The sequence below is a fragment of the Elephantulus edwardii genome, unplaced genomic scaffold (genome assembly GCF_000299155.1).
Source record: "Elephantulus edwardii isolate Elephantulus edwardi_28Jun2011 unplaced genomic scaffold, EleEdw1.0 scaffold00257, whole genome shotgun sequence".
Classification (NCBI taxonomy): Eukaryota; Metazoa; Chordata; class Mammalia; order Macroscelidea; family Macroscelididae; genus Elephantulus; species Elephantulus edwardii.
The window spans coordinates 292,248-317,602 of NW_006400007.1; the positions used below are offsets into that span (position 1 = coordinate 292,248).

Here is a 25,355-nt window from a genome sequence, read left to right on the forward strand (position 1 = left end):
TGGGCCTGGTTGTGGAAGATCGGCTTGAAATTACCAACTGCTTTCCTTTCCCCCAGCATACAGAGGAGGATGCTGAGTTTGATGAAGTCCAATATCAGTTGGAAATGATGCGGAGCCTTCACCATGTCAGCATCGATCAATCTCCATGTGGGCTGGTACCAGTCCACGTACTACGGCTCGTTCGTTACCCGCGCGCTCCTGGACTCTGAGTTCAGTTACCAGCACGCCATTGAAGAGTCTGTCGTTCTCATTTACGATCCCATAAAAACTGCCCAAGGGTCTCTGTCACTGAAGGCTTACAGACAGACTCCTAAGTTGATGGAAGTTTGTAAAGAGAAGGACTTTTCTCCTGAAGCATTGAAAAAGGCAACTGTCACCTTTGAGCACATGTTTGAAGAAGTGCCGATTGTAATAAAAAATTCACATCTAATCAACGTCCTAATGTGGGAGCTTGAAAAGAAGTCAGCTGTTGAGGATAAACATGAGCTGCTCAGTCTTGCCAGCAGCAATCATTTGGGGAAGAATCTGCAGTTGTTGATGGACAGAGTGGATGAAATGAGCCAAAATATAGTTAAATACAACACGTACATGAGGTATACAAGTAAACAACAGCAACAGAAACATCAGTATCAGCAGCGACGCCAGCAGGAGAGCATGCAGCGGCAGAGTCGAGGGGAACCTCTGCTCCCAGAGGAGGACCTTTCTAAACTTTTCAAACCACCGCAGCCTCCGGCCAGGATGGACTCGCTGCTCATTGCAGGCCAGATTAACACTTACTGCCAGAACATCAAGGAGTTCACTGCTCAGAACCGGGGGAAACTTCATGGCCCAGGCTCTCCGGGAGTATAACAACTGAGGGGCAGTTCCCAGGTCAGGGTCACCACGGACTCTGAGACCACCATGGGAGGAACTCTCTGCATAGGGAAAAGCACAGCGGATTCCTTTGATATTATTGACTTTTCGGCTGTAATACTGTCTGTGAAGCCAAAAATAAAATAAAACCAATTCTTGTTAAAAAAAAAAAAAGAATAAAGGTTATGATTAATAGCAAAGTACCTGATTTTTAATCTTGTGACTTTTGATAAGTTTTTTACTTTCTGTAATTCAGTTTCCATGTCCTAAAGTAGTATCTGTCTTATAAAATTATTTTGAAGATTAAATGAACTAATAAATGTAAAGCCCTAAAAATAGTTTCTAGAACAATGAAAAGGTTGAATAAATGTCATTAGAGTTTTTTCTTTGTTTTTGAGTTGGAGGAAAAGAGCAAGCTGAACTTAAAACAGTATATTTGAAAGAGCTAGTAAGTGTCATCTCTTCCAAGAAACTTTTCTGTTGATCTGCTGTGTTTTCATAACATCCTCCATAAGTCTGTCTTTACACTCTTGACACCAGCAGTCAGAAAATAAAAAGACTAATTGCATTAGGGAAATTTGCTGTCACGGACCTCTCCAGAGTGTGGAAGAGCAAAAAATGTCTATCTAGAGACTAAGGTGCTCCAGATCCAGGCCAGGGTCTTTGCAATTTCTTGCTATGCATCAGAGAACTGGACAATGACCAAAGATGACAGAGGATGAATTGATGCCTTTGAGTTGTGGTGCTAGAGAAGAGTTTTGAACTTACCATGGGCTTCCAAGAGAACTAACAGGTCTGTCCTTGGAGAGGGTGAAACCAAGCTGCTCCTTGGTGGCAAGGTTCTTGAGACTCCATCTCACATATTTTGGGGCATATATCCAGGAGGGGCCAATCTTTGGAAAAAGATATCATGGTTGGATGGGTCGAGGGATAGTGCAGGGGAGGAAGATCCTGAATGAGATGGATTGACACAGTAACTAGGGTATTGAGCGTAGGTGTGTTGGAGACAATTAAATTGGCTCAGAATAGAGTTCACAGCTATTGTGTCACTGCTAGTCACAACTGACTTGATGACACATAACAATGTAAATTGTGTGTCTTCCCCATAAGACTCTTAAGATTCTCAAGAGAAGATGGATGCCATTTACTTGTTATTCACTCAATCATTTAACAAATATTTAATTATGTCCATTTACCAGGCACTGTTGTTATACCTACTACTCATCTTTCAAAGGGTGGCAAAAAATTGTAATAACATTTACAAAGACCTGGAATTAGAAAGCCAGAAGAGAAGAGCACATTTAATATTTCTCACGCTGCAAGAACTGAAGCGGTGATGTGGGGGTGGAATCCAAGCTTTGAGTGGCAATTACGAAGGATTTTATGGGTGAGATAATATTGAGTGGCACCAAAAGTATCAAAAGAAGACAGAATATTGAATATACCATGTACTTGAAGAACAAACACATCTATCTTTGAAGAAGGGCAGCCAGCATGCTTTGTCATGTTTACTTTGGACATATTATTAAGAGGGGCCAGTCCCTTAAAAAAGACATCATGCAGGCGAGCTCTGGTGGCCTAGTGGCAAGAAGCTGCACTATAATCCCAGAAGTGAGCGGTTCAAATCCACCAGATGCTTTGCTGGAGAGGGAGGAACAATCACCTCCTGTACCAGTCAGATCCGATTTGACAGTACACACACACACACACACACCATGCTTGGTAAAATAGAGGGTCAGTGAAATAGAAGAAGACCTTCTGTGGGATGGATTGACATAGTGCCAGCAACAGTGGGCTTAAGCACAGCAGAAATTGTGAGGATGGCACAGGATTGAGCAGAATTTTGTTCTGTTATATATAGAGTTAATAATTATGCAGTAAATGTATAATATGTGAACCTATGTAAGATAGAAACTTATCAGAAAAGAAAAATTTAAACATATTTACTAATAGAGTGCAATAGAAAAGTGGTAACTGAACTATCTCAAAGTAATCTTTTGCTCTGACAGGTTTCTCTGTATTTTCATAAGTAGAGGATAAATAAAAATACAGCATCTGCTTGCATTGAATGAAGTAATTGTGGTGGCATTAATGTATAGCATCTCAGGCTAGTAATAAAAAGATTGGTGATTTGAATCCGTCAGTTGTTCCATGGGTGAAAGATAGGCAGTCTTCTGCAGTAAAGATTTATAGCCTCAAAAATCCAATGGTGGATCACTATGAATTGTAAATGACTTGATGACATTTAGTTTTCCGTTAGTTTGCATTCTAGAAAAGTAATCCAGACATTAATAACAAGTAAGATAATTACATCTATCTTGATACCATAGCAGATACTGTTTGGAGTGGCCAGGGGTAGCAATTGGGCTGATAGATGGCCAAGCACAGAGATCCTCAACAGTATTTTTTTAAATAGTATGTCTTACACTATGAGTCGAGTCGCTATGAGTCGAAAACGACTCGACGGCACATAACAACAACAACAACATTTCTTTTTTTTTATTAAATTTTATTAGCTTTAATGAACATTTACAGGGATTTTGGGTTTTCATTCCTTCATTACTGCACCATTTTCTCTACCCTCCTCCCCAGTTTGTTCTTCTTCCCCGCCATCCGAATGTCTGTTTTAATTGTCCAATTGCCACAGTGCTTGTCAAAGTCAGTTCTGATTAATCTCCTTTGTCGGTGTGTCCTTTGCCATTCCCTATCACTCCTCCCTGAGAGAGACTTCACCCTGATTCATAAGGAAAAGGGGATGGCATATTCTCTTAGATACTTATTGCTGAAAAGGGACGCTGTGGGTTTCAGGGTGAAGATCTTCTCTCACTACTCTAAAGGGCCCCTTTGGCAGTAGGAAACACATAGACTATTATGGAGATTGATTTTGGAATTTAGATGCACTGTTATTAATTGTGCTTAGACGTACATGTTCATATCCCTGACGATGTATCATGGGGGGGTTGCAACCTAGAAGACACAAATTTAACTAACAAGTTATAAGTACATGAGTCAAAAATTATGGAAAAGTAAAAGAAAAGATTCTTTCATTGTTTTACAAACCCTCCCCCAGGTCCCCTCCACCGTGTAGCCCTCGCTCTAGACTCCTGTGATGACAGAAATACCTAGTCACATATCTCTTTTACACAGTTTTCTCCCTCCTCTGTTTCAGTGCAGTATACATTATTGAACACATCTTACTCAGTCTCTCCCCAACCCTGAGGTTAGTCCCATTCTACAACAGAACAACAACATTTCTTATACTAATAAAGCTTAGTAGACTAAGAAAGAAGGAGAAATGTTTTCACCATAGGAAACTCCCTAAGTGGAATAATGCTGTAATTATTTACTAAGTAGTTACAAAGCAGACACAGTGCCAGGTACCATAGCTCTTTCATATGAAGTATCGTCAGCTGCTGTTGAGTTAACTATGATTTATCATAACTTTATGTACTCATAGGTAGTCCCTGGTTTACAAACATCCAATCTTTGTAAAGCCTGTTATATTTTAAATTGAAAGTACATACAATTATTTTTAACAACAAATTGCTGCTACTTTGCAACACATAAAAACATTTTTTAATTTTTATTTTTTAAATTATTTAGTTATTTTTTTAATTTGGTGTATGGTGAAATTGGATCCAACTGGCATGGGAGGAGTTTGCCCCACCTTCTCCAGCAGAGCATCTGGTGGATTTGAACCGCGCCTCTTCAGGATTGCAGCACAGCTTCGTGCCACTAGGCCACCAGAGCGCCAAATTTTATTTTTTTTAAATTTTCTACTAGTTTATTTACAGAATTTAAATTCATTGTTTTAAAACATTGTTATGATAAAGATATTGTTCATCTACAAGTATGTAAATTTTTTAGGCATAAAAAGTACACTATATACTAAGATAAACATTTAACTAACCTTAGATACAAGCCAAACCTGTTTTGACTTATGTGTATAGTTCAACTTGAAGGCAAACTTAGTAACAGAACTCTTTTGTCATTGAAGAGTGTCTATTTAACAGAAGAAGACATGTCTTGGTCTTGAATTATGCTTGTATGCTTGAATCCATCATTGTGACAGTCCATCTCGCTTAGATTTCTCTCACCCTTGATGGTCCTCTGCCTCATCAAATGTAATGTCTTCTAGCTAGTGATCTCTTTTCATTATTCATAGAGTTTTTGAAGGCCTGTTATTTCAGAAGTGAATGAGCAGTCCTGCTTCTTGGTCAGGAAGCTCTGCTGAAACCTCACCACCCCAGGTAGCCCTGCTGGTATTTGCAATACCGGTGGCGTAGCTTTCAGCATCACAGCAACACAAAAGCTACCATAGTATGACAGACTGACAGAAAAGTGGTGGAAACTGACAAAAAGGTTGATCTTCTCAGTAATCTAATTTTACTTGGATCCATTATCAACACGTATATAAAAGTAGTCAAAAAAATAAAAAGATGTCGTACGTTGGGAAAATCTGTTAGAGGCCTCTTTAAAATGCCAAATAGGAAAGGATGTCAGTTTAAAGATTAAGGTGCACATTATCCAAGGCATGGTATTTTCCGTTGTTTCCAAAGTTGGACAATGAATAAGTTGAATTGTGGTGTTGGTGAAGAGTACTATTAAATATCCCATGGACTGCCAAAAGAACAAACCAATCTGTTTCAGAGAAAATGCCCCTTCAAGGCAAGGATGGTGATAATCAGCCTCACATGTGTTGGGAATGTTATCAAGAAAGGCCAGTCCTTGGAAAAACACATCATTCTGGGAAAGGTAGAGATCAGTGAAAGAGAGGAAAACTTTCAATGAGATGGACTAACATGATGACTCCAACAGTGGACTTGAGCATGGCATAAATTGTGAGGATGGCGCAAGATTTAGATCTGTTATTCATTGAGTCACTGAGTTATGACTCAATGGCACCCAAGAACAGCAAAAACAACCATTACTGAACTCTAGTGATGATGTGCCCAAAGCAAGCCCATTCGACAATTCATTTTTTTTTTAATCCACTGAATAATTTTTGGAGGTAGTTTGTCAGGCCATTCTTCCTAGAATTAATGTCTAGAAGTTCTAGTGAAACCTATCCATGGGGTGTCATACTGGTGACCCTGTTGATATTTGAACTATTGGTGACATAACTTCCAGTATCATAGCAACATACAAGCTGCCACAGTACAACCAAATGATAGGTAGACAGGGGTGGATATAAAATACTGTATGCTAATTATGCTATTTACTTCTCATAATAATCCTGAAAGGTAAGCAGGTAGTAAGTGCCATTTTACAGGCAAATAAAAAGTTCAAGACTTTAAGTGGCCTGTTGAAGTTCACATAAGTAGTGAGTGTCAGAATACAGATTCCAGTACAGCTGCAAGTAAACTTGGTGCTTTGAACTATGATGTAAGAATTGGCAAGTTTTTCTAAATGAGCAGCTAATGTGAGAGAAGGGTAGTAGTTTGCCTCTGTGGAAGACCTTTTGGGTCTTTGGCAGAGTTAAGTCTGTTGAAGGAAAGCTTATAAATTGCATTTGAAGTGTAAAAATGCCAGTCAGTATGATAAAAACTACTACCCTTCCGAGAAGTAATTTCTCCCCACTGTGCTCTCTTATAGTACATGACTATATTGCTATACCGCTTATGCTTATAATTGAACAAGATACTTAACCTCTTTCAATTCAGATTTCTTCATCTGGCAAACAGGGACAAAATCTACCAAACTTGTTCAAGTGAAATACTGTGTGAGAAAGATTTACATACAGAAATGGTGTTTTAGTTCTCTTAATGAACTATAAACTGCTTGAGTCTGGCCACTGAGTTATGTATCATTCTATGCCCCACAACATTAAAAAAAAATTACAATCACTTGTTATATTTCTTTCACTATTTAGTGTTACATGAGTGAATAAGTGAGTCATGAGACTTTTCTTCCATTATAATAAGTTATGGCAGGTACATGTAATTTCATTTGCTTTGATACCTTTAAGGTCACCTGAGCGGCACCTTGGATTTTAATCATAATACTACACCTTTTTCTTCTGAGAACCATTTTAGTTCATTTTTAACAGCCTTGCCTGATGCGTAAATAATTTGGCAGAGAGTAGGAATGTGATGGAGTGGGAGCAGCTGGCTTGCTGACGCAAGAATATATAAAGTTTGAAGTGTTTTGCTATAGGTACAGCTGAGATACCATGCCAGATTCTGTACAGTATTCATCAGAAATTGGTGGGTTTTAATGTGACCATTGGAACTAGATACAATTCTTGGGTTCTAGTCTTTCAAGTTCAGGTAAAAAATGAAGAAATATAATATGATTTTGCACCACTCTTGTCTGAATTACATCTGTTCTCACCCAATATGAGAAGGTATTTATAGATTAATATGTAGGGTTGTACATGTTTAAAAATTATAGTATTCCAAAGTTGTTTGTTTAAAATAAAGAAAGGAGTGTTTCAAGGACATATTTTTTCTCCATACCTTTTCAGTCTATGTACTGAACAGATCATTCAGGAGGTTGTACTTTAGGAAAAAGAATGTGGCATCAAGATTGGAGGAAGACTCAAGCAGCGTTTATGTATAACTTTGATCACTGAAACTGAGGTACTCATGAAATGTTGCCTGCCAAAGGGCAAAGATTACAGCCATCAATGTGGATTGCATCTCAGCGTCAAGAAAACAGAGATCCTCATCACTGGGCCAATAGACAGTACCATGATAGATGGAGGGAAAAAATTGTTTAAAGGGGAGTCTCTGAGTAGTGCAATTTGTTAATACATTCAGCTGCTTAAGGAAAAGTTTGCGGTTTGAGTCTACTTCAAGGAGCCTCAGAAGAAAACCATTGATGATCTCCTTCCAAAAAGTTTGCCTTTGAAAACCCTTGACATGTTAGACTCCTGGTCAAATTGTTTTAGAATATCCTTCAATTTGATTTAGTTTGTTGATGTTTTCTAAGTAACTAGAAGAGGATTATGTATTTTGGGGAAAAGAATACTGCAGAAGTAAGTTTCCTCTTCACCTTTTGGATATTTATACACATCCTACTAGTTAGCCTTCTGTTTTTACAATAATGATCTTACTCACTATTTGTCCTTATGAGACTGGGCTACTTCACTCAGCATCATGCTCTCTAGACTCTGTCATGTTAAATAGTATTTTATGAAATTGTTGCTCCTCAGTGCTGCATAGTATTCTATTATGTGAATGTACTACAGTTCCTCACTCCATTTGTTTGTTGATGGGCATTTGGACTATTTCCATATTCTCACTACTGTGAGTACTGCTGCTATGAACATAGGTATACATAAATCTGTTCATGTGTCAGTTCTAATTTCCTTGGGGAAATTATATTTCCAGCAGTACAATAGCCGGGTCGTATGGGATTTCTGTGTTCAGCTTTTTTGAGGAAATGCCAAACTGCTTTCCAAAATAGTTGGACCATTTTACAGTCTCATCAGCAGTGCATGAAGAGTTCCAATTTCTCACATCCGCTCCAACATTTATTGCTTACTGTCCTGTTGGTATCTCATTGTTGTTTTGATTTAAATCTCTGATTGCCAGTGATTTTGAGCATTTCTTCATGTGTCTGTAAACCATCCACATGTCTTCCTTTGTAAAAAGTCTTTTCATGTCTTTTGCCCATTTTTTTACTAAATTACCAGGACCTAAGTTTTGAAAAAGCTTTGCCCACTTTATGATTATCCATAGGCAGAATTTACTAAGAAGCACATGCAATCTATGACAAAATTAATTTAAACCTGAATTTCTGGATTATTTCTTCCTATATTCCATAGTAGTCAATATATTATACCAAAGATTGTTGTAATTTTGTGGTGTATGCATGCTTGGACAAGTATGTTATATTAGTAATTGCAGTAATCAAAACCTGTATTGAATCACACATGGTTATTAATAGGTTAATTTTTAAAAGTCTTTAATTTCACATCTTTATATTTATTCAACTCACAGTTGGTTAAATGAATACTATTGTTATAATCTAAATAGTTTTAATTTTGTAGCAAATTTAATGGATTTTTGAAATGTTTGTTTCAATTAAAATGTAATATAACTAATTTGCAATGTAGGATGGAATTCATATTATTAGATTAGTAGATTTAAAATCTCTATTCTAGGCTATGTCCCATTATTGCTTAAACTTGGCTGTGACTAATCCACTTAACTCAATTTTCTCATCTATAAAATTAGAATAATAATATTTTAGCTGTGTTTACTATTCAATGTACATTCTCAGCAGCACTTGATTTAAATAGATTTTTAAAACCAATAAAATTTGGAAACATAGTTTTGACCAAAATATCCCAATTAGGCAGCTAAAAGCCTTTCCTTATAATTTGTTGCAAAGATTAAAAAAAATCTTATAATATGCCTTGGAAGGTGGCAAGTGAGAGCAGGTTGTCATTTTCTTTGAAAGTCAAGATAATTCCTTATAAATAGGCTTTTAATAATATACCAATATATAATAAATTAGATCATTATATAACTCAGAGTGCCTGGTTGTGGTGGTGGTGTTGTTATGTGCCATCGAGTCGTTTGTGATTAATAGAGACGAGACCCTATGTACAACAGCTCTTAACTCTGCTCTGTCCTGTGCCAGTCGCACTGTCTCTGACACTCCCATCCTGATTAACCCAGTCACAGAATCAATCCACCTCATAGAGGGTCTTCCCTTCCTGTGCTGTCCCTCCACCCTCCCAATTATTGATGTCCTTCTCCAAGTTGGACGGAGCCTCAGAATCCTTGCCTCCAAGGAGCCACCAGATTTAACCCTTTCCAGGATGAATCTGTTTGTTTTCCTAGCAGTCCATGGTACTCTCAATACTCTTCTCCAGCACCACAGCTCAAAGGCATCAATTCTCCTTCTATCCTCCTTGGTCATTGTCCAACTCTCTGATGCATAACAAGTGATTGCAGAAACCATGACCTGTATCAGATGCACCTTAGTCTCCAGGGAGAAACCATTGCTCTTCAATACTTTGGAGAGGTCCCTAACAACAGACTTTCCCGTCACAATATGTCTTTTAATTTCCTGGCTACTGGTGCCAAGAGTGTTGACTGTGGAGCCAAACAAACTAAAGCTGTGAACAATCTCAATCTCTTCACCATCCATCGTGATGCTGCCAATTGGTCCAGTGGTGAGAATCTTTGTCTTCTTGACAATAAATTCTCACTAAACAAAATAGTAATTATTAGAGATAGAAATTTTCTTTCTGTTGCCTAGTTTCCCTAATCGTATTTGAATATTCAGCTAAATCTTATTTATTCTCCATAGTCCTTTGCTTATAATTATTTACAAAATTAAAACATAAGCTACCTAGTTAGATAGTTAGGATACTATCAAGAAAAGTTGAAGACTGAACTAGATAAATTTGTCATTTTCTTCCAGTTCTATGATACTGCGTTTTAATACCTAAAGGTTCTGACAAAGACTAATTGAGATATGTGAAAACATTTGTAAACATAAAGTATGAAACGAGTTTGATTTACCACTAATAATTTAACAGATTTTCTTGATGACTCTAAGAACGGCCCTGAAATTTAAAAGATACCTGAGATTTGTTGATGGTTGGTTTTTGGTTGTTTTTATTCCCCTTCTGATGAGGACAAGAGTTTGTTATTATTGCTTCTTTATGCTTGTTTTCTTAGCTAGAGAAGTTTATCATTTTTTTTAATGTCCCAAACATCCTCCTGTTTCCTCCACTCCATTTACTTCTATGACAGTTTTTCCTAAAGCAATGTCCCAAGTAATATTCCTATGGTTAAAGTTATAATTCAGTATTTCTATTGAGTTCTCTTTCCAAAAACCATTTTAAAATAGATAATAGTTCTCTGCAGTCACATTCACTCAGCTTGGTGCCAGTAATCTTGGTTTAACTTAAGCAGCATAGAAACCAATTTTATGGTAAGTTCAGAAGGGAAGCTATAACTGAAAAGTGAGATGATTTTGAACTCTGCTGTAGTCTACTGCCAACTCTTTCCTTTCATTATGAGAATAACACATATTCTGTTTCTTCTGAATAAAGAAAAATGTTTTATGAACCATCACTTTTCCCTTCTGAAGTTTTTAAGTTTTTGCAGTTAGTGACCCTATTAGAGCTTATCAAGTCAAACTATTCTTTTATTCTCTACTTCCTAAAAAAATGTCATTTAAAGAAAATTGCAGTGAATTACACTATCTTTAGGTTGAATTTTACTCTAACATTTTGGATAAAGACATTTTCCTAGATATATTTCATTCAATTCCTAAAAATACTTTCTCAGATATTTCTTAGTATCCAGAGCTAAGCTGAGATTCTCATTTTGTCCATGAGTATTTTGTTACTTCCTCTGTCAGCATTCTTATTTCTTTTTTCCTTCTTCCCTAGTTTATTTTCTGAATTTAACAGTGGGGAATCCATTTGACTGTGCTCATAGCAGGTAATAAGTACTATGCTAGTCACTGGATTGGTTTCTCTGGGTGGTTAAAAGAATAAGAGGGTAATTAAGCTTTTCTGAAGCTGCCAACTGTATTGAGGGTTTGGTGCATATTTTAAGGCTTATTTAAAAATAGTTCCTTCAGAAATTGAACTATTTAACCAGTACAATTCCTAAGAGCATATTCATCTTTCAGGTGGTGAAGATTACGTAGATTACTTGAATTGGTGTCTAGTAAAAGAAAATCCCTTGTCATAAAAGGCTAGGTCTAACTCTATACTATCTCATTCTTACTTGTAATGTTTAATTTACTGATCTTTAGTGAGGATATTTTTTACCTCCAAAATTTCCCTAAAATAAATTTTAAAGAATCATGTTGTTGTTGTTGTGTACTATCAAGTCAGAACCAACCCATAGTTGACTCTCTGGTGGGTTTTTCAGAGGCAGTTAATCGCATGGGAGGAGATTGCCCATCCTTTTCCTGTGGAGCATCTGGTGGCCTTGAATCAGTTATAAAGGATAGATGTTTTTAAAATACAGATTGAAAAATTAATAAGAAATATTAATGTGTATTGAAAGATGCTAAATCAGCCACAATCTTGAACCAAAGTTTTAAATCTAGATAGAATTCAGAAAAATGATTGTTGTATGAGCTACAGTTTCAAGGTGTGGTGTTAGCCTATAAATTGGCTTTTTTATTTATTTAGTTTTGTTGTATACTGTCAAATCAGATCCAGCTGGCACAGGAGGAGATTGGACCTCCTTCTTCAGCAGAGCATCTGGTGGATTCAAACCATGTGTCATTGGGATTGCAGTGCAGTTTCTTGCCACTAGGTCACCAGAGCTCCCTTAGCCTAAAAGTTGGCTTTTATAAAGCCATTACAGTTAGCTGCCTCTGGTCTCCAGCTACCTTAACTGCAGACACATCATCTTGCAAATCAGCATCAGCTGTGGGACTGGAATAAGAGAAAAAGTGCTTCTCACACTAAGCATCAAGACTTGAAGCAAGCAAGATTTGATGTGAGCAAGGCTTGTAGTGACAAGACCATGGGGAAATTGAGACCCTGGTGGTGGAGGGACTGTGGCATTGCTATGGAGAAGTGGTGGCAAAGTATAACCTGACACTTCTTGCATTTGTGCTGGCCACAGTTAAATGTTTGGCTGTTTTTGCTAGATGTTTGAAGGAGAAGCTGACTTAAACTATTCTGAGGCAAAACTTGTGGAATGATTTGTTTATAACTACTCTGAGGCAAACCTTGCTGGATGATTTGGATTTGACTGCTGACCTGAAACTGGGGACTGGATTTATTGAGGAATTATGCTTTGGAACTGTTGGGCTAAAGCCTGGACTTGTATTGTAAGATATTCTTGCCTCTCCAACTCAATTCCCTAATAAACTGCATTGCTGATACCATAACTGTGAGTCTCTGAGTCAGTAATGAAGACCAGAACCTCTTGCTATTGGTGTAGCTTTAGAAGCACCATGAGGCTGGGTACAGGCTCTTTATCTGCTTTCTGCTCTGAGGCAGTGAGGGGCTGTGTTATTCTTACTCCCTTTGGCCCTTTCAGGGAGACCCTTATGGCCTGGTGTCCCCATGTCCCATTTTCTCCTACGTAGACACAGGGCTTAAACTTTTATCTAAATAAACTGAGATGTTATTATATTTAAAACTTCAAGCACTTTCATATTGTTATTTACATTGATTGTTGTTGTTAGATACCATTGAGTTGAGTATGACTCATAGGAGCCTTTAAACAACATACCTAAATTGGGCCCTATACTGTGCCATCTTTATTATCTTGGACACACTTGTGCCAATTGCTGCATCACTGTGTCAAGCCATCTCATTGGGGTTCTTCCTCTCCATCCTCACTATCTTCATTTTTGGCTTTGGTGGTTGGTGCACTTATCTAAATAATAGTTGTATTAACAACAGATCTTGCTTGTATGCATATAGATAATATTCAGTTACTCACAGCAGTACTAATTCAAAATAGATCTTGAAATATTCTTTTTCATTATGAATATGATACATTCCTTTTCAATTTGTCATTTCAAGCATAATAGATCATATTATTATCAAAATAATATGATTAAAAATTGCCAGTACCAGTTCATCAGAGCTCACTAATGCCTAGGATGTCAGTCTTTGTGTGTACAATGTCATTTTTGACAATTTCCAATTTTTCTAGATCCATACTCTGCATATTCCATGTTTTGGTTATTAATGGGTGTTTGCAGGTGCTTCTTCTAATTTTTTGAGTGCCTCCCAATAGGAGGGCCTCAAGTACCAGCACTACATCCAACAATATTCCTCTGATACCGAAAAATGGATAGTTGGAAAGAGAAATAATAGGGAAATATAAAATCACTGGACTAGAAAAGAGCTTGAATAGTCATGATTTCATTTTTAGCTACTCATTCTATAAATATTAACTGTTTTCTGTGTACAGATTCTGCCAATATTAAAATCTTACATATTTATGATATATTTATCAAAACTAAGAAATTAACATCATACTGGCGTTTTAACCTGACTTTTTCTTCCTGACTTTTATTTTAATTGAATTGTTGAAACAGTCAACAATTTTTTCTTACTTGGGTCCACAATTAACACCCTTGGTTCCAGCAGTTAGGAAATAAGGAATTGCACTGCACTGATAAAGTCTGCAGTTAGGGACATCTCCAAGTTACTGAAGAGTAATGATGTCAGGTTCGGGACTAAAGTGTATCTGATTCAGGCCATGGTCTTTCTGATTACTTGTTATGCATCTGAGAGCTGTACAATGAATAAGGATGACAGAAGAATTTATCCTTTTGAGCCGAGGTGTTGGGGGAAGAGCACTGAACATCCCGTGGATGACCAAGAGAACAAGTATATCTTGGAGAAGATGCAGCCAGAGTGCTCCTTGGAGGCAAGAATGATGAGGCTTCACCTCAAATACTTTGGGCATGTTGTTACAAGGGGCTATTCTTTGGAAAGGGACATGGTGCATGAAAGATGGGAGGGTCGGTGAAAGAGAGGAAGACTGTCAACTGGGTGGTTTGACATGGTGATTGCTGTAGTGGGTTCTAGTGTGTCAGAAAGTGTGGGATGGCACAGGATTGGACAGGGTTCAGCTCTGTTGTTCCTAGGATTGCTATGAGTCATACTCAGCTTGACAGCACTTAACAATAGCAACAACAACAATAATCAACCCAATTGTATAGTGCCTTTCTTTTCACCCAATTTATCCGTTTTCCTCCATCTCTCTTCCCATCCCTGTCAACCATTTGAGAATCTGTGTAAACATTCTTTAGCTTTAAAAAAAATTTTTTCTTTATAAAATTTCTTTAGTTTTTAATAATAGCACTTTTATAGCATAATTGGCCTTTTGTGACTTGGGTCACCCAGCATAATTTATTCTAGGTTCTTGATCTTTTTTATGCTTTATTTGCTTTTTATTATTATTATTTATTTTTTATTAATTTTAATGAAAGTTTACAAAGACTTTGGATTTCCATTCATTCATTGTTGCACTTTCCCCTCTGCCCATCCCTCCCCCCAACTGGCTCTTCTCTTTGAAAAGTAAAAGAAAAATTCTTTCAAGTCCACTCCGCTATGCAGCCTTCATTCTGGACTCCTGTCATGACAATAATACCTAATCATATATCCCTTTTAAACAGTTCTCTCCCTCATCTGCTTAAATGTAGTATACATTATTTACCCCCTCTTTTCTCAGTCTCCCCGCAACCCTGATTTCAGTCCCGCTTTACAACAGTCGCATTGTGTAGCATTAGTCCCTCCATGACCAAGGTATTTCACTCAGCATAATGTCCTCCAGGGTCACCCATTTTGTATAATAATTCATGAGTTTCATGTTTTTCATTGCAGCATAGTAGTCTATTGTATGAATGTACCACAGCTTCTCTGTCCATTCATTTGTTGATGGACATTTAGGTTGTTTCCAACTCTTTTCTACTGTGAACAAAGCTGCAATAAACATGGGTGTGCATGTATCTGCTTGGGTGGCAGTTCTGGTTTCCTTAGGGTATGTTTCCCAGTAATGGCATTGCTGGGTCAAATGGTATTTCTTTTTGCAACTTTTTGAGAAAGCACTATATTGCCTTTCATAGTGGTTGCACCATTTTAACACTCCCACCAACAGTGAATGCGGGTTCCAGTTTCTCTGCAACCTTGCCAGCATCTGTTTGCTGTTCTGTTAAATTTTGCTATTCTAACTGGGGTGAGATGATATCTCATAGTTGTTTTGGTTCTTGATCTTTTTTAGTGATGCATATTACTCCATTGTTTGAATGTACCATAGTTTCTTTAGCTGTTCATTTGATGGACACGGGTTGTTTCCAATTCATGGTTAATGTAAATAATGCTGAAGAAAAATGAATTTGTATATATCAGTTTGTATTGCAACTCATTTCTTTGGACAGTATAATTAGTAGTGAAAATGCTACATCAAATATCATTTCTATTTGTAACTTGCTGAGGAAGGGCCACACTACTTACTATAGTGCTTGTACCATTTTACATTGCTACCAGCAATGCATGAGATCTCTCCATACCCTCACCAGTATTTGTTGCATTCTGTCTGATTGAACTTTGCTATTTTTGCTGGGCTAAGATGATAATCATTGCTGTTTTAATTTGCATTTCCTCATAGCTGGTGCTTCAGTGTCAGCCAATTCTTTTTTATACAGTGTATCAAAAAGTATATTCCTTCCATCTTCTTTTGGTGCTTCCTAGATCATCCAGGATTTTTCTCAGGGCATCCTTCAGAATTGCAACTCAAGGCTTGTATTTGTTTTTCAGTTCTTTAAGTTTGAGAGATACCGAGTGAGTTCTTCCCTTTCTGGAAAAAAAAATCTTGTTCAATTTCTTCTTTTCTGATGGGTCTGTTCAAATTTTCTACCTTTGTATTTAAGTGTGCAGTGAGTTTCTAAAAATTTGTCCCTATCTTCTAGATTTTCAAATTTGTTGGGGTCTAGTTCTTCCTTCCAAGCATAATGTCCTTCTTCAAGGATCAGTCTCTCCTGACCTTGTGCCCAAAGTATGTAAGACAGAGCTTTAAAATCCTAGCCTCCAAGGAGAGATTTGATTTCATCCTCTCCAAGACAGACTTATTTTTTTTCTTGGCAGTCCATGGTATGTTCAAGACTCTTCTCCAGCACCACAATCAAATGTATCAGTTCTTCTTCTGTCGTCCTTAGTCATTGTCCACATGACCAGGAGAGACCAATCCTTGGAGAAGGACATCATGCTTGGACAGGTGGAGGGACAGCGCAGGAGAGAAAGATCCAGAATGAGATGGATTGATACAGTGGCTGGGGCCGTGGGGTTGGTGTGTCAGAATTAGTAAGACTGGCCCAGGACAGGGCAGGGTTCAGAGCTGGGTCACTATGGGTTGCAGGTAACTTGACAGCAGCACATAACAACAACAAGAAGTTCTTCCTAGTATTGTTACTATCTTTTTTCTTTTAGTAGGTTCTGTTGGATACCACCCATTTCATTTCACATTCATTCTAATTGTGTCTTCTTCTTTCCCTCTTTTAGATTTGGCAAGGTCTTGTTGATCTTATTAATCCTTTCAAAGAAACCACTTTTAGTGTTGTTCATTCTTCCTGTTGCTTATTTCTGCTCTTTACTGTTTTCTTTCTTCTGGAGACTTTAGGCTTTGCTTGCTGTTCTTTTTCTAATTCTGACTTGCATTTTTAGAAGACAGCTTTAACTCCCCGCCCCCCTCCAGTGGTATTTTAACAAAACAAATGAAAATAGTTTATTTAGGCAGTAAAACAGAGGCAGAACTAGTGAAGGATGGAACATGCAAAAGAGTTAAAATGAAAAAGAAACAAAAGAGAAGAGGAGGAAAGGGTACAGAGAAAGACAGGGATGAACCCAAACCTCACAGCGTGCTGTCAACATAAATGGTGAGAAAGGAGGGCAGCTTTGTCTTTTGTAGACAGGACAGAATTTGAGATAGAAAGAACAAGGTGAAAGTGGGGAGACCATTTAGTAAATGATGCTGTTAAGTGCAGCATAATGATGAATTATGAAAGTGGTAGTAAAGAAATAGATTTTGGAGCTAGAATTAAGAAGATGTTACAGGCACCCCAGATTTTGAGGGTACTTTTCAAGTCTAATAAAGAATGAAGAGAGCTAGCCGAAGACACTTCTCCTCGGGCAGATAGAGATTATTAGAAGGATAAAGATTGGCAAAGGAGAAGCTGAGTGGGCCAGCTGCAGCAAGATGCTTTCACTACATAGAAGTCCACTCTCCCTAAGGGTAGAAAGTGGTAGGATTTTATTCTTTCCTAACTGCTGATAGTCCTCTAAGACTTGACGGCACATCACAACAACAAACAACAGTTTAAAGTTCCAGGCCTCAGGAAATGACATCATGCTGAGAGAAGTGGATGGTGACTGTAGCAGTGGGCTCGAGCGTGTCACGGATTATGGGGATGATATAGGATAGGGCTAGGGTTAGACCTGTTGTTTGTAAAATTGCTTGCTGTGAGTCATGGAGAGAACTCTGTTGGCCTAGTGGATAGAAAGTTATGCTACTAACTCAAAGGTGGGTAATTTTAATCAGTGGCCCTCAGGCCTTAACTGTTTTTGGCCAAACATTCTTCTAAGTGGTATAGCACTGATCTTTCAATTTGCTGTACAGAGGTAACTCATAGTTGCTGTGATGCTAAACACTGTGACACTGATGTGTCAAATGTGATAATGGTTACCCATGGTGGTCAGTGTTTGATGAGCTCCCAGATTAAAAGGGGCTTGGAATCAGGAGTGGCAACCACTTCCAAAATAGCTTGCCTCTGGAAACTCTATGAACTTAGAGAAAGGATGAAAGTTATATAAGTGTTCAGATCTTTCGTTCATAGGGTCGCTATGGGCCATATGACTTGACGGAACTTAACAACAACAACTGCTAAAAAAATTCACATAGTCAGCAGTTTTACGAGGAGAAGTGGTTTTACAGAGACCCGTCAGTTGGGTTATAGAAATAAGATATGATCACAGCCATCCCTCGAACATGGACTCTGCCAAGGTTTCTGGACAGCAGACATCATTTATTATGGGATGTTGTACATACACTGCCGCTTTTTGCCCAATTCCTAAATTAGAGTCCCAAGTCAGGTGTATTTGTTCTCTTCGGCTTTTGTCACATTTCTTAGTCACATCTAGCAACCAGTTCAAATTCATTTAGCCTGAGGGTAGGTTAGAGTAAGTTCAACCTCAACTCATTGCTATCTATTTGGAACTGACTAGGTTGACTCTCCAGCAAGTTTAGGAAGAAACTGTCCACCTTTCACTTCAGAGCAGCTAGTAGATTGAAACGGCCTGTCTTGTGTTGGCAGCACCCCTCCTTATCCCGTAGGCCACCACAGTTCCCTAGGGGAAGTTGTTGCTGTTGAGTCAGAACCTAGTGCTTGCAAACTATAAGGAACCACTGTATACTGTGATTATATATAACCTGTATAACCATAGGGCAGTAATGGAATATGAGATAGGGTAGGAAAGGAAGCCCCTAAGTTTTCCTGTATCAGAGATACACTGATAGATTGGAAATGCAATGTGAGGTAGAAAGGAATAATAATATCATGTTGTTGTTGTTAAGTGCCATTGAGTCGCAGGAGACTCATAGCAACCCTATGAAGGAGAGTCCCCGACGCTTGGGTGCCTTTCATCCTCTCTCCAGGTTCATAGGTTTTCCGGAATCGTTGTTGTTATGTGCCGTCGAGTTGCTTGCGACTCATAGCAACCCTATGTACAACAGCCCTAAACCCTGCTCTATCCTGTGCCAATCTCATTGCCTCTTACACATCCATCCCGATTACCCCAGTCACTGAATCAATCCACCTCATAGAGGGTCTTCCCCTCCTGTGCCATCCCTCCACTCTGCCCAGCATGATGTCCCTCTCCAAAGACCTGTATCTCCTTACAACATGTCCAAAGTATGTCAGGCGAAGCCCCAGAATCCTTGCCTCCAAGGAGCAGCCTGGTTTAACCCTCTCTAGGATTAATCTATTTGTTTTCTTGGCAGTCCATGGTACATTCAGTACTCTTCAGCACTACAGCTCAAAGGCGTCAATTCTCCTTCTATCCTCCCTAGTCATTGTCCAACTCTCTGATGCATAACAAGTGATTGCAAAAACCATGGCCTGTATAAGGCGCACCTTAGTCTCCAGAGAGACACCGTGGCTCTTGAGTACTTTAGAGAGGTCCCTAACCACAGACTTCCCCATCGCAATATGTTTTTTTATTTCCTGGCTACTGGTGCCAAGAATGTTGACCATGGAGCCGAGCAAACTGAAGCTGTGAACAATCTCAATCTTTTCACCATCCATCCTGATGCTACCGATTGGTCCAGTGGTGAGAATTTTTGTCTTCTGGACATTGATCCTCAGTCCATATTGAAGGCTGCAGTCCTTGACCCTCTGCAGTAAGTGCATGAGGTCCTCCTCAGTTTCAGCGCGCAGGGTTGTGTCATCTGCATATCGCAGATTGTTGATAGATCGCCCACCAGTCCTAACTCCACGCTTCTCCTCATAGAGCCCAGCCTCTCAGATAATCTGCTCATACATTTGAAAAAAAAAGACTGAAGCTTTATTGTCCTGAACAATTAGAAAGGTGGAGTTAGGTTTTATTAAGATGAAGGTATTTATGGGAGAAATAGATTGAAGAGAAAAGAAAATCAGGAATATAGTTTGGTTTGTAGTATGTTAAATAAATTTAAGATGCTTATTAGACATTTGGGGAGCTCTGCTGGCCTAGTGGCAAGAAGCTGTGTTGCAATCCTGCAGGCATGCAGTTCCAGACCACAAGCTGCTCTATAGGAAAGGATAGGCACTGTTCTCCAGTGCAGTTAACTGCCTCTGAAAAATCCTCTGGAGGGTCACCTTTGGGTTGGTTCCGGCTTAATGGTGCACTACCACCACAACAACATTAGATATCTAAGAGTAGGCACTCAAGTGGTGTTCAAGAGAGATATCTGGATTAGAGACATGTAGTTTGGAGTCATTAACCAGTTGTAGTGAGTCAGTGCTGCCTCATGTTGACCATGTATATATCAGAGTAGAACCGATAAATACATGAAGCAAGTTTGAGTCTTCTCTTCTGACATTCACTTTGTTTCTTCCTTTGTTTACTGTCTTTTTGATTATTTGCTTTCTTCGTGTATGATACCATTCTACAACTTGTCTGATCCTCAGACATAATTGCTGTTATGTACTATTCTAGCAGTTTTTTATGATCATCAGCAATATTTGCTTGCAAGTGATATTAATGATATTCTATAATTTCCTCATTCTGTTGGGTCCCTTTTCTTGAGAACAGGAATAAATATGGATCTCTTCCAATCAGTCAGCCAAGCAACTGCCCTTCAAATTTCTACTCAGTGTTACCCATAGTTTATTATGATCTACATAGTCAAATGTCTTTGCATAGTCAATAAAATTACATGGTGTCACTCTGGATACTAAGGTACACCTGATACAGGCCATGGTCTTTGCAATCACTTGCTATGCATCAGAGAGCCGGACAATGACTAGGGGGGACAGAAGGAGAATTGATGCCTTTGAGCTGTGGTGCTGGAGAAGAGTATTGAATATATCATGGGCTGCTAAGAAAATGAACAGGTTCATCCTGGAGAGGGTTAAACCAGGCTGCTCCTTGGAGGCAAGGATTTTGAAGCCTTGTCTGACGTACTTTGGACCTGTTGCAAGGAGGGATCAGTCCTTGGAGAGGGATGTCATGTTCAGGATGGTGGAGGGACAGCGCAGGAGAGGAAGACCCTCTATGACGTGGATTGATTCACTGACTGGGGTAATGGGAGTAGGTGTGTCAGAGACAGTGAGATTGGCACAGGACAGAGCAGGGTTTAGGGCTGTTGGATATAGGGTTGCTAGGAATCGCAGGCAACTTGATGGCATATAACCACCACCACCACCACAACAGTGTGATATTAATGATATGTTTGATTATTTCCACATTTTTTGATTGGAAACAAATAAGGATCTCTTCCAGTCAATTGACCAGATGGCTGGCTTCCAAATTTCCTGGTACAGACTGGTGAGCACATCTGGGGCTTCATCTGTTTGCTCTTTTCACTTGATTCCTAGGGCCTTACCTTTTGCCAGTCCCTTCAGTACAGTGTGAGTGTCTTCCCTCATCACCATTGGCTCTTTATCATATGCTACCTCCTGAAATTTTTCAGTGTCAACCAGCACTTTTTTGTACATATACATTGACTATGTGCATTCCTTCTGTCATCTTTTTTTTTTCTTCCCCCTTGTTGTGTACTGTTGAGTCAGATCTGACTGGCACAGGAGGAGATTGCCCCTCCTTCTCCAGTGGAGCATCTGGTGGATTCGAACTGTGTGCCTTCAGGATTGCAGTGTAGTTCCTCTATCATCTTTTGATGCTTCTTGGATCATTCAAATGTTAAAATTTTAAAAAATATTAGATACAGGCAAATTGCTTTTCAACATATTTTGGTCATTTTGCTCTTTCACCAGTATTGTATGAGAATATCAGTTTCTCTATTCTCCTCCACCTCATTAGCATGATGATGTTATTTAAATGGTTGTGTTAAAACAAATTAACAATTGTCTAATTGACATATTTAAATTCATTGACTGGAGAAAGGAACTCAAAGAAGTATACTGTTGCTTTTCATTACAAGAACAGATTTTGTAATTTTTGTTTTGAACTATACCTTTGAATACTTGGGATATATAATATATTATATAATGTATAATATATATAATATATCTGTGTGTGTGTGTGTGTGTGTGTGTGTGTGTGTGTGTGTTGTTGTGGGAAAGAAACTGTTGTACAGTTAAACACTTCCTAGCACAACAGAAAAAAGCCATATAGTATCAGATACATAATACTTATTTTTCCATGGAGATGCTCAGCTTCAAAACCAACTTTTGTGTTACACCACAGTGAAAAAAAGAATTATTTAATTTAAAAAAAAAGATTGTAAGAAAGAAACACAGACTCAGAGAGCAGACCAGTTACTTGTACTGCCAGGTAAGTTGTTTGGTGTATGTTCACATCCTAATAAGCTTACCTATTTCTGTTTAAGAACAGTCTGAGATTTTAGGAGAAGTTGATTTGGTAAAAACAAACAAGCCAAAACCTATAACCATTTATGGAAATGAGATTATTTTCAATACAAAACAAAATAAAGGGAAAAAAAATAGATGTCAATTAAGATATAAGTCTAGAATTTCTGCTTTTAATAAAATAACTAATTTTTTCCAACTGAATTCACTTTATAGTGTCATTTCATACTATAATTGTTGTTGTCTGTTGTTGTTATGTGCTGTTGAGTCACTTGCGATGCATAACGACCCTATGTACAACAACCCTAAATCCTGCTCTGTCCTGTACCAATTGCACTGCCTCTGATACACCCATCCCTATTACCCCAGTCACTGAATCAATCCACCTCATAGAGGGCCTTCCCCTCCTGTGCTGTCCCTCCACCCTCCCAACCATTGATGTCCTTCTCCAAGGACTGGTCTCTCCTTACAACATGTCCAAAGTATGTTAGACAGAGCCTCAGAATCCTTGCCTCCAAGGAGCCACCTGGTTTAACCCTTTCCAGGATAAATCTGTTTGTTTTCCTAGCAGTCCATGGTACTCTCAATACCACAGCTCAAAGGCATCAATTCTCCTTCTATCCTCCTTGGTCATTGTCCAACTCTCTGATGCATAACAAGGTGATTGCAAAGACCATGGCCTGTATCAGACGCACCTTAGTCTCCAGAGAGACACCACTGCTCTTCAGCACTTTGGAGAGGTCCCTAACAGCAGACTTTCCCATGGCAATGCGCCTTTTAATTTCCTGCCTGCTGGTGCCAAGACTGTTGACTGTGGAGCCAAGCAAACTAAAGCTGTGTACAGTCTCAATCTCTTCACCATCCATCCTGATGCTGCCAGTTGGTCCAGTGGTGAGAATCTTTGTCTTCTTGACATTGAGCCTCAATCCATATTGTAGGCTGCAGTCCTTGACACTCTGCAGCAGGCGCTTCAGGTCCTCCTCAGTTTCAGCAAGCAGGGTTGTGTCATACACATAACGCAGATTGTTGATAAATCGTCCACCAATCTTGACCCCACATTTCTCCTCATAGAGCCCAGCCTCCTGGATAATCTATTCTGCATACAGGTTGAAAAGGTATGGACATAGAACACATCCCTGGTTTTTATAATATCGTAACTTTACATCTTTAAAATAATGTACATTTTAAAACAACTTATAACATGAAAAATAAAACTCCTGATTTTAAAATGTAGACTGGCGTTGTGATCAGAAATATTGTGCCTCCTTTTAACCTTTGGTTAATTTTGGTTTTTTCACCCTTACCTAGATTTATCAGAACATATGGACTTGTAATAAATAACATTGCTTTCAAGTATACTCATTTTCATACAATAGAAAAGACATTGCTTCTAAACTAGCAATATAGCATTTCAGTCTTTGGCCTCTGCTCCTTTCCAAAAATAGTTAAATAATGGAGCCTTTTGTTAAAGTGTTTGGAATGCTATTTCTTTATTGTTCTCAGTTTCCCAGAATAGATATATCAGGTGCCTCTGTTACTATAACAGTGTCACCTCAAATAATTTAATTATCAGTTTAACATTAGATAATACTTTTCTATCTTTAGAAGTCTCTCACATATCTCATTTATCAAGGTTAGACTTTGAAGGATCTCCCTCCCTCCCCCCACTGATGAAAGGTTCTTTTATAATTTGATAGTAACAGCCTAAATTAAAATTTTGGATCACAAATACATACATACTGTACAAGGATAGTAAAGACAGTATAATTATATATTCCATGGGTGAACTACCGAACCAAAACACCCAAACCTACTGCCATCGATGATGGAAAAGAGTGCTGAATAGCTGATGGCCTGCTAAAAGAACAAACAGATAAACACTGGAAAAGGTGCAGGGGATGGGGGGAGATAAAAGGGAAAAAAAAAATAAAAGGTGCAACCAGAATGCTGCTTAGAGGCAAGGATGGTGAAGCTTTGTCTCTCATACTCTGGACACGTTGCTAGGTAAGGCTGTTCCCTGGAAAGGAGCATCATGCCTGATAAGATGGAGGGTCAGTGAAAGAAAGAAAGATCTCCTCAGTGGGATGGACTGACACAGTGACTGCAGCAATGTGCTCAGGTGTGTCAAAGATGTTGAAGATGGCCCAGCATAGGAGAGGGTTCAGGTCAGTTATTCATAGGGTCACTATGAGTCATACTTGACCTGATAGGACATAACAAAAACTGTCGTCAAATAACTTTTCAACTCATAGTAAGACATCCCATTGGGTTTCCAAGGCTGTAAATCTTTATGAAAAGAGACTACACATTTTTGTCCCACAGAGCATCTGGCGGATTTGAACTCTTTCATTAATCACACAACTCATAATACCAGCACTCCTTAATTACAGTTTGATTACAGTTTTCATCTTGAGTCAGCACTTTTCTAGTTTCCATAGTTCCTACTTTCATGTTATCCACAGTTAACCCATAGAAGCAACAGTCAAGAAGTCAAATTAAGTGTTCCATTTGGCAAATCTGTAATCACTTGCCTCTTTGAAGTGGGACGTTAACCTCTTTATCTGTTATAGTCATCATTTTAAATTCTGGGGGCTCTGTGGGAAAGATGAGCAGTCTCTTCCCATTGGGTTTTAAAATCTCACAAACCTCATGGAGGGTCACCATGAGTTGGAAGCAGTGAGTTTGAGTTGAAAAGTCTTGAAAATGGCACATACCCCCCAAAAATGAGAACTAAGGCACAAACAGAAACTTCTATACCAATGTTCATAGCAGTTTTATTCACCATTGTAAGAACATGGAAATAGCCCAGATGTCCAACCACAAATGAATGTATTTAGGAATTATGGGGCATTCACATGGTAGAATACTATGCAGCACACAGGAGCAATGACTTTGTAAATCGTTACCTAACTTGGGAAGGATTGGAGAGCATTATGCTGAGTGAACTCAATCCCATAAGGACAAACACTGTGTAAGACCATTATTGTAGAAATAGATAACTAGTAAAGTATGTATAAGGATCT

At 38.6% G+C, this 25,355-nt stretch overlaps 1 protein-coding gene and 1 pseudogene across 1 annotated transcript in view; both read left to right on the forward strand.

The window, feature by feature from the left end:
* Nucleotides 1-856, forward strand: part of LOC102852329 — a 1,358-nt pseudogene extending 502 nt beyond the window's left edge.
* Nucleotides 1-25,355, forward strand: part of PPM1E (protein phosphatase, Mg2+/Mn2+ dependent, 1E) — a 210,841-nt gene that overhangs the window by 146,082 nt on the left and 39,404 nt on the right. The gene's annotated exons all lie outside the window — the stretch shown is intronic.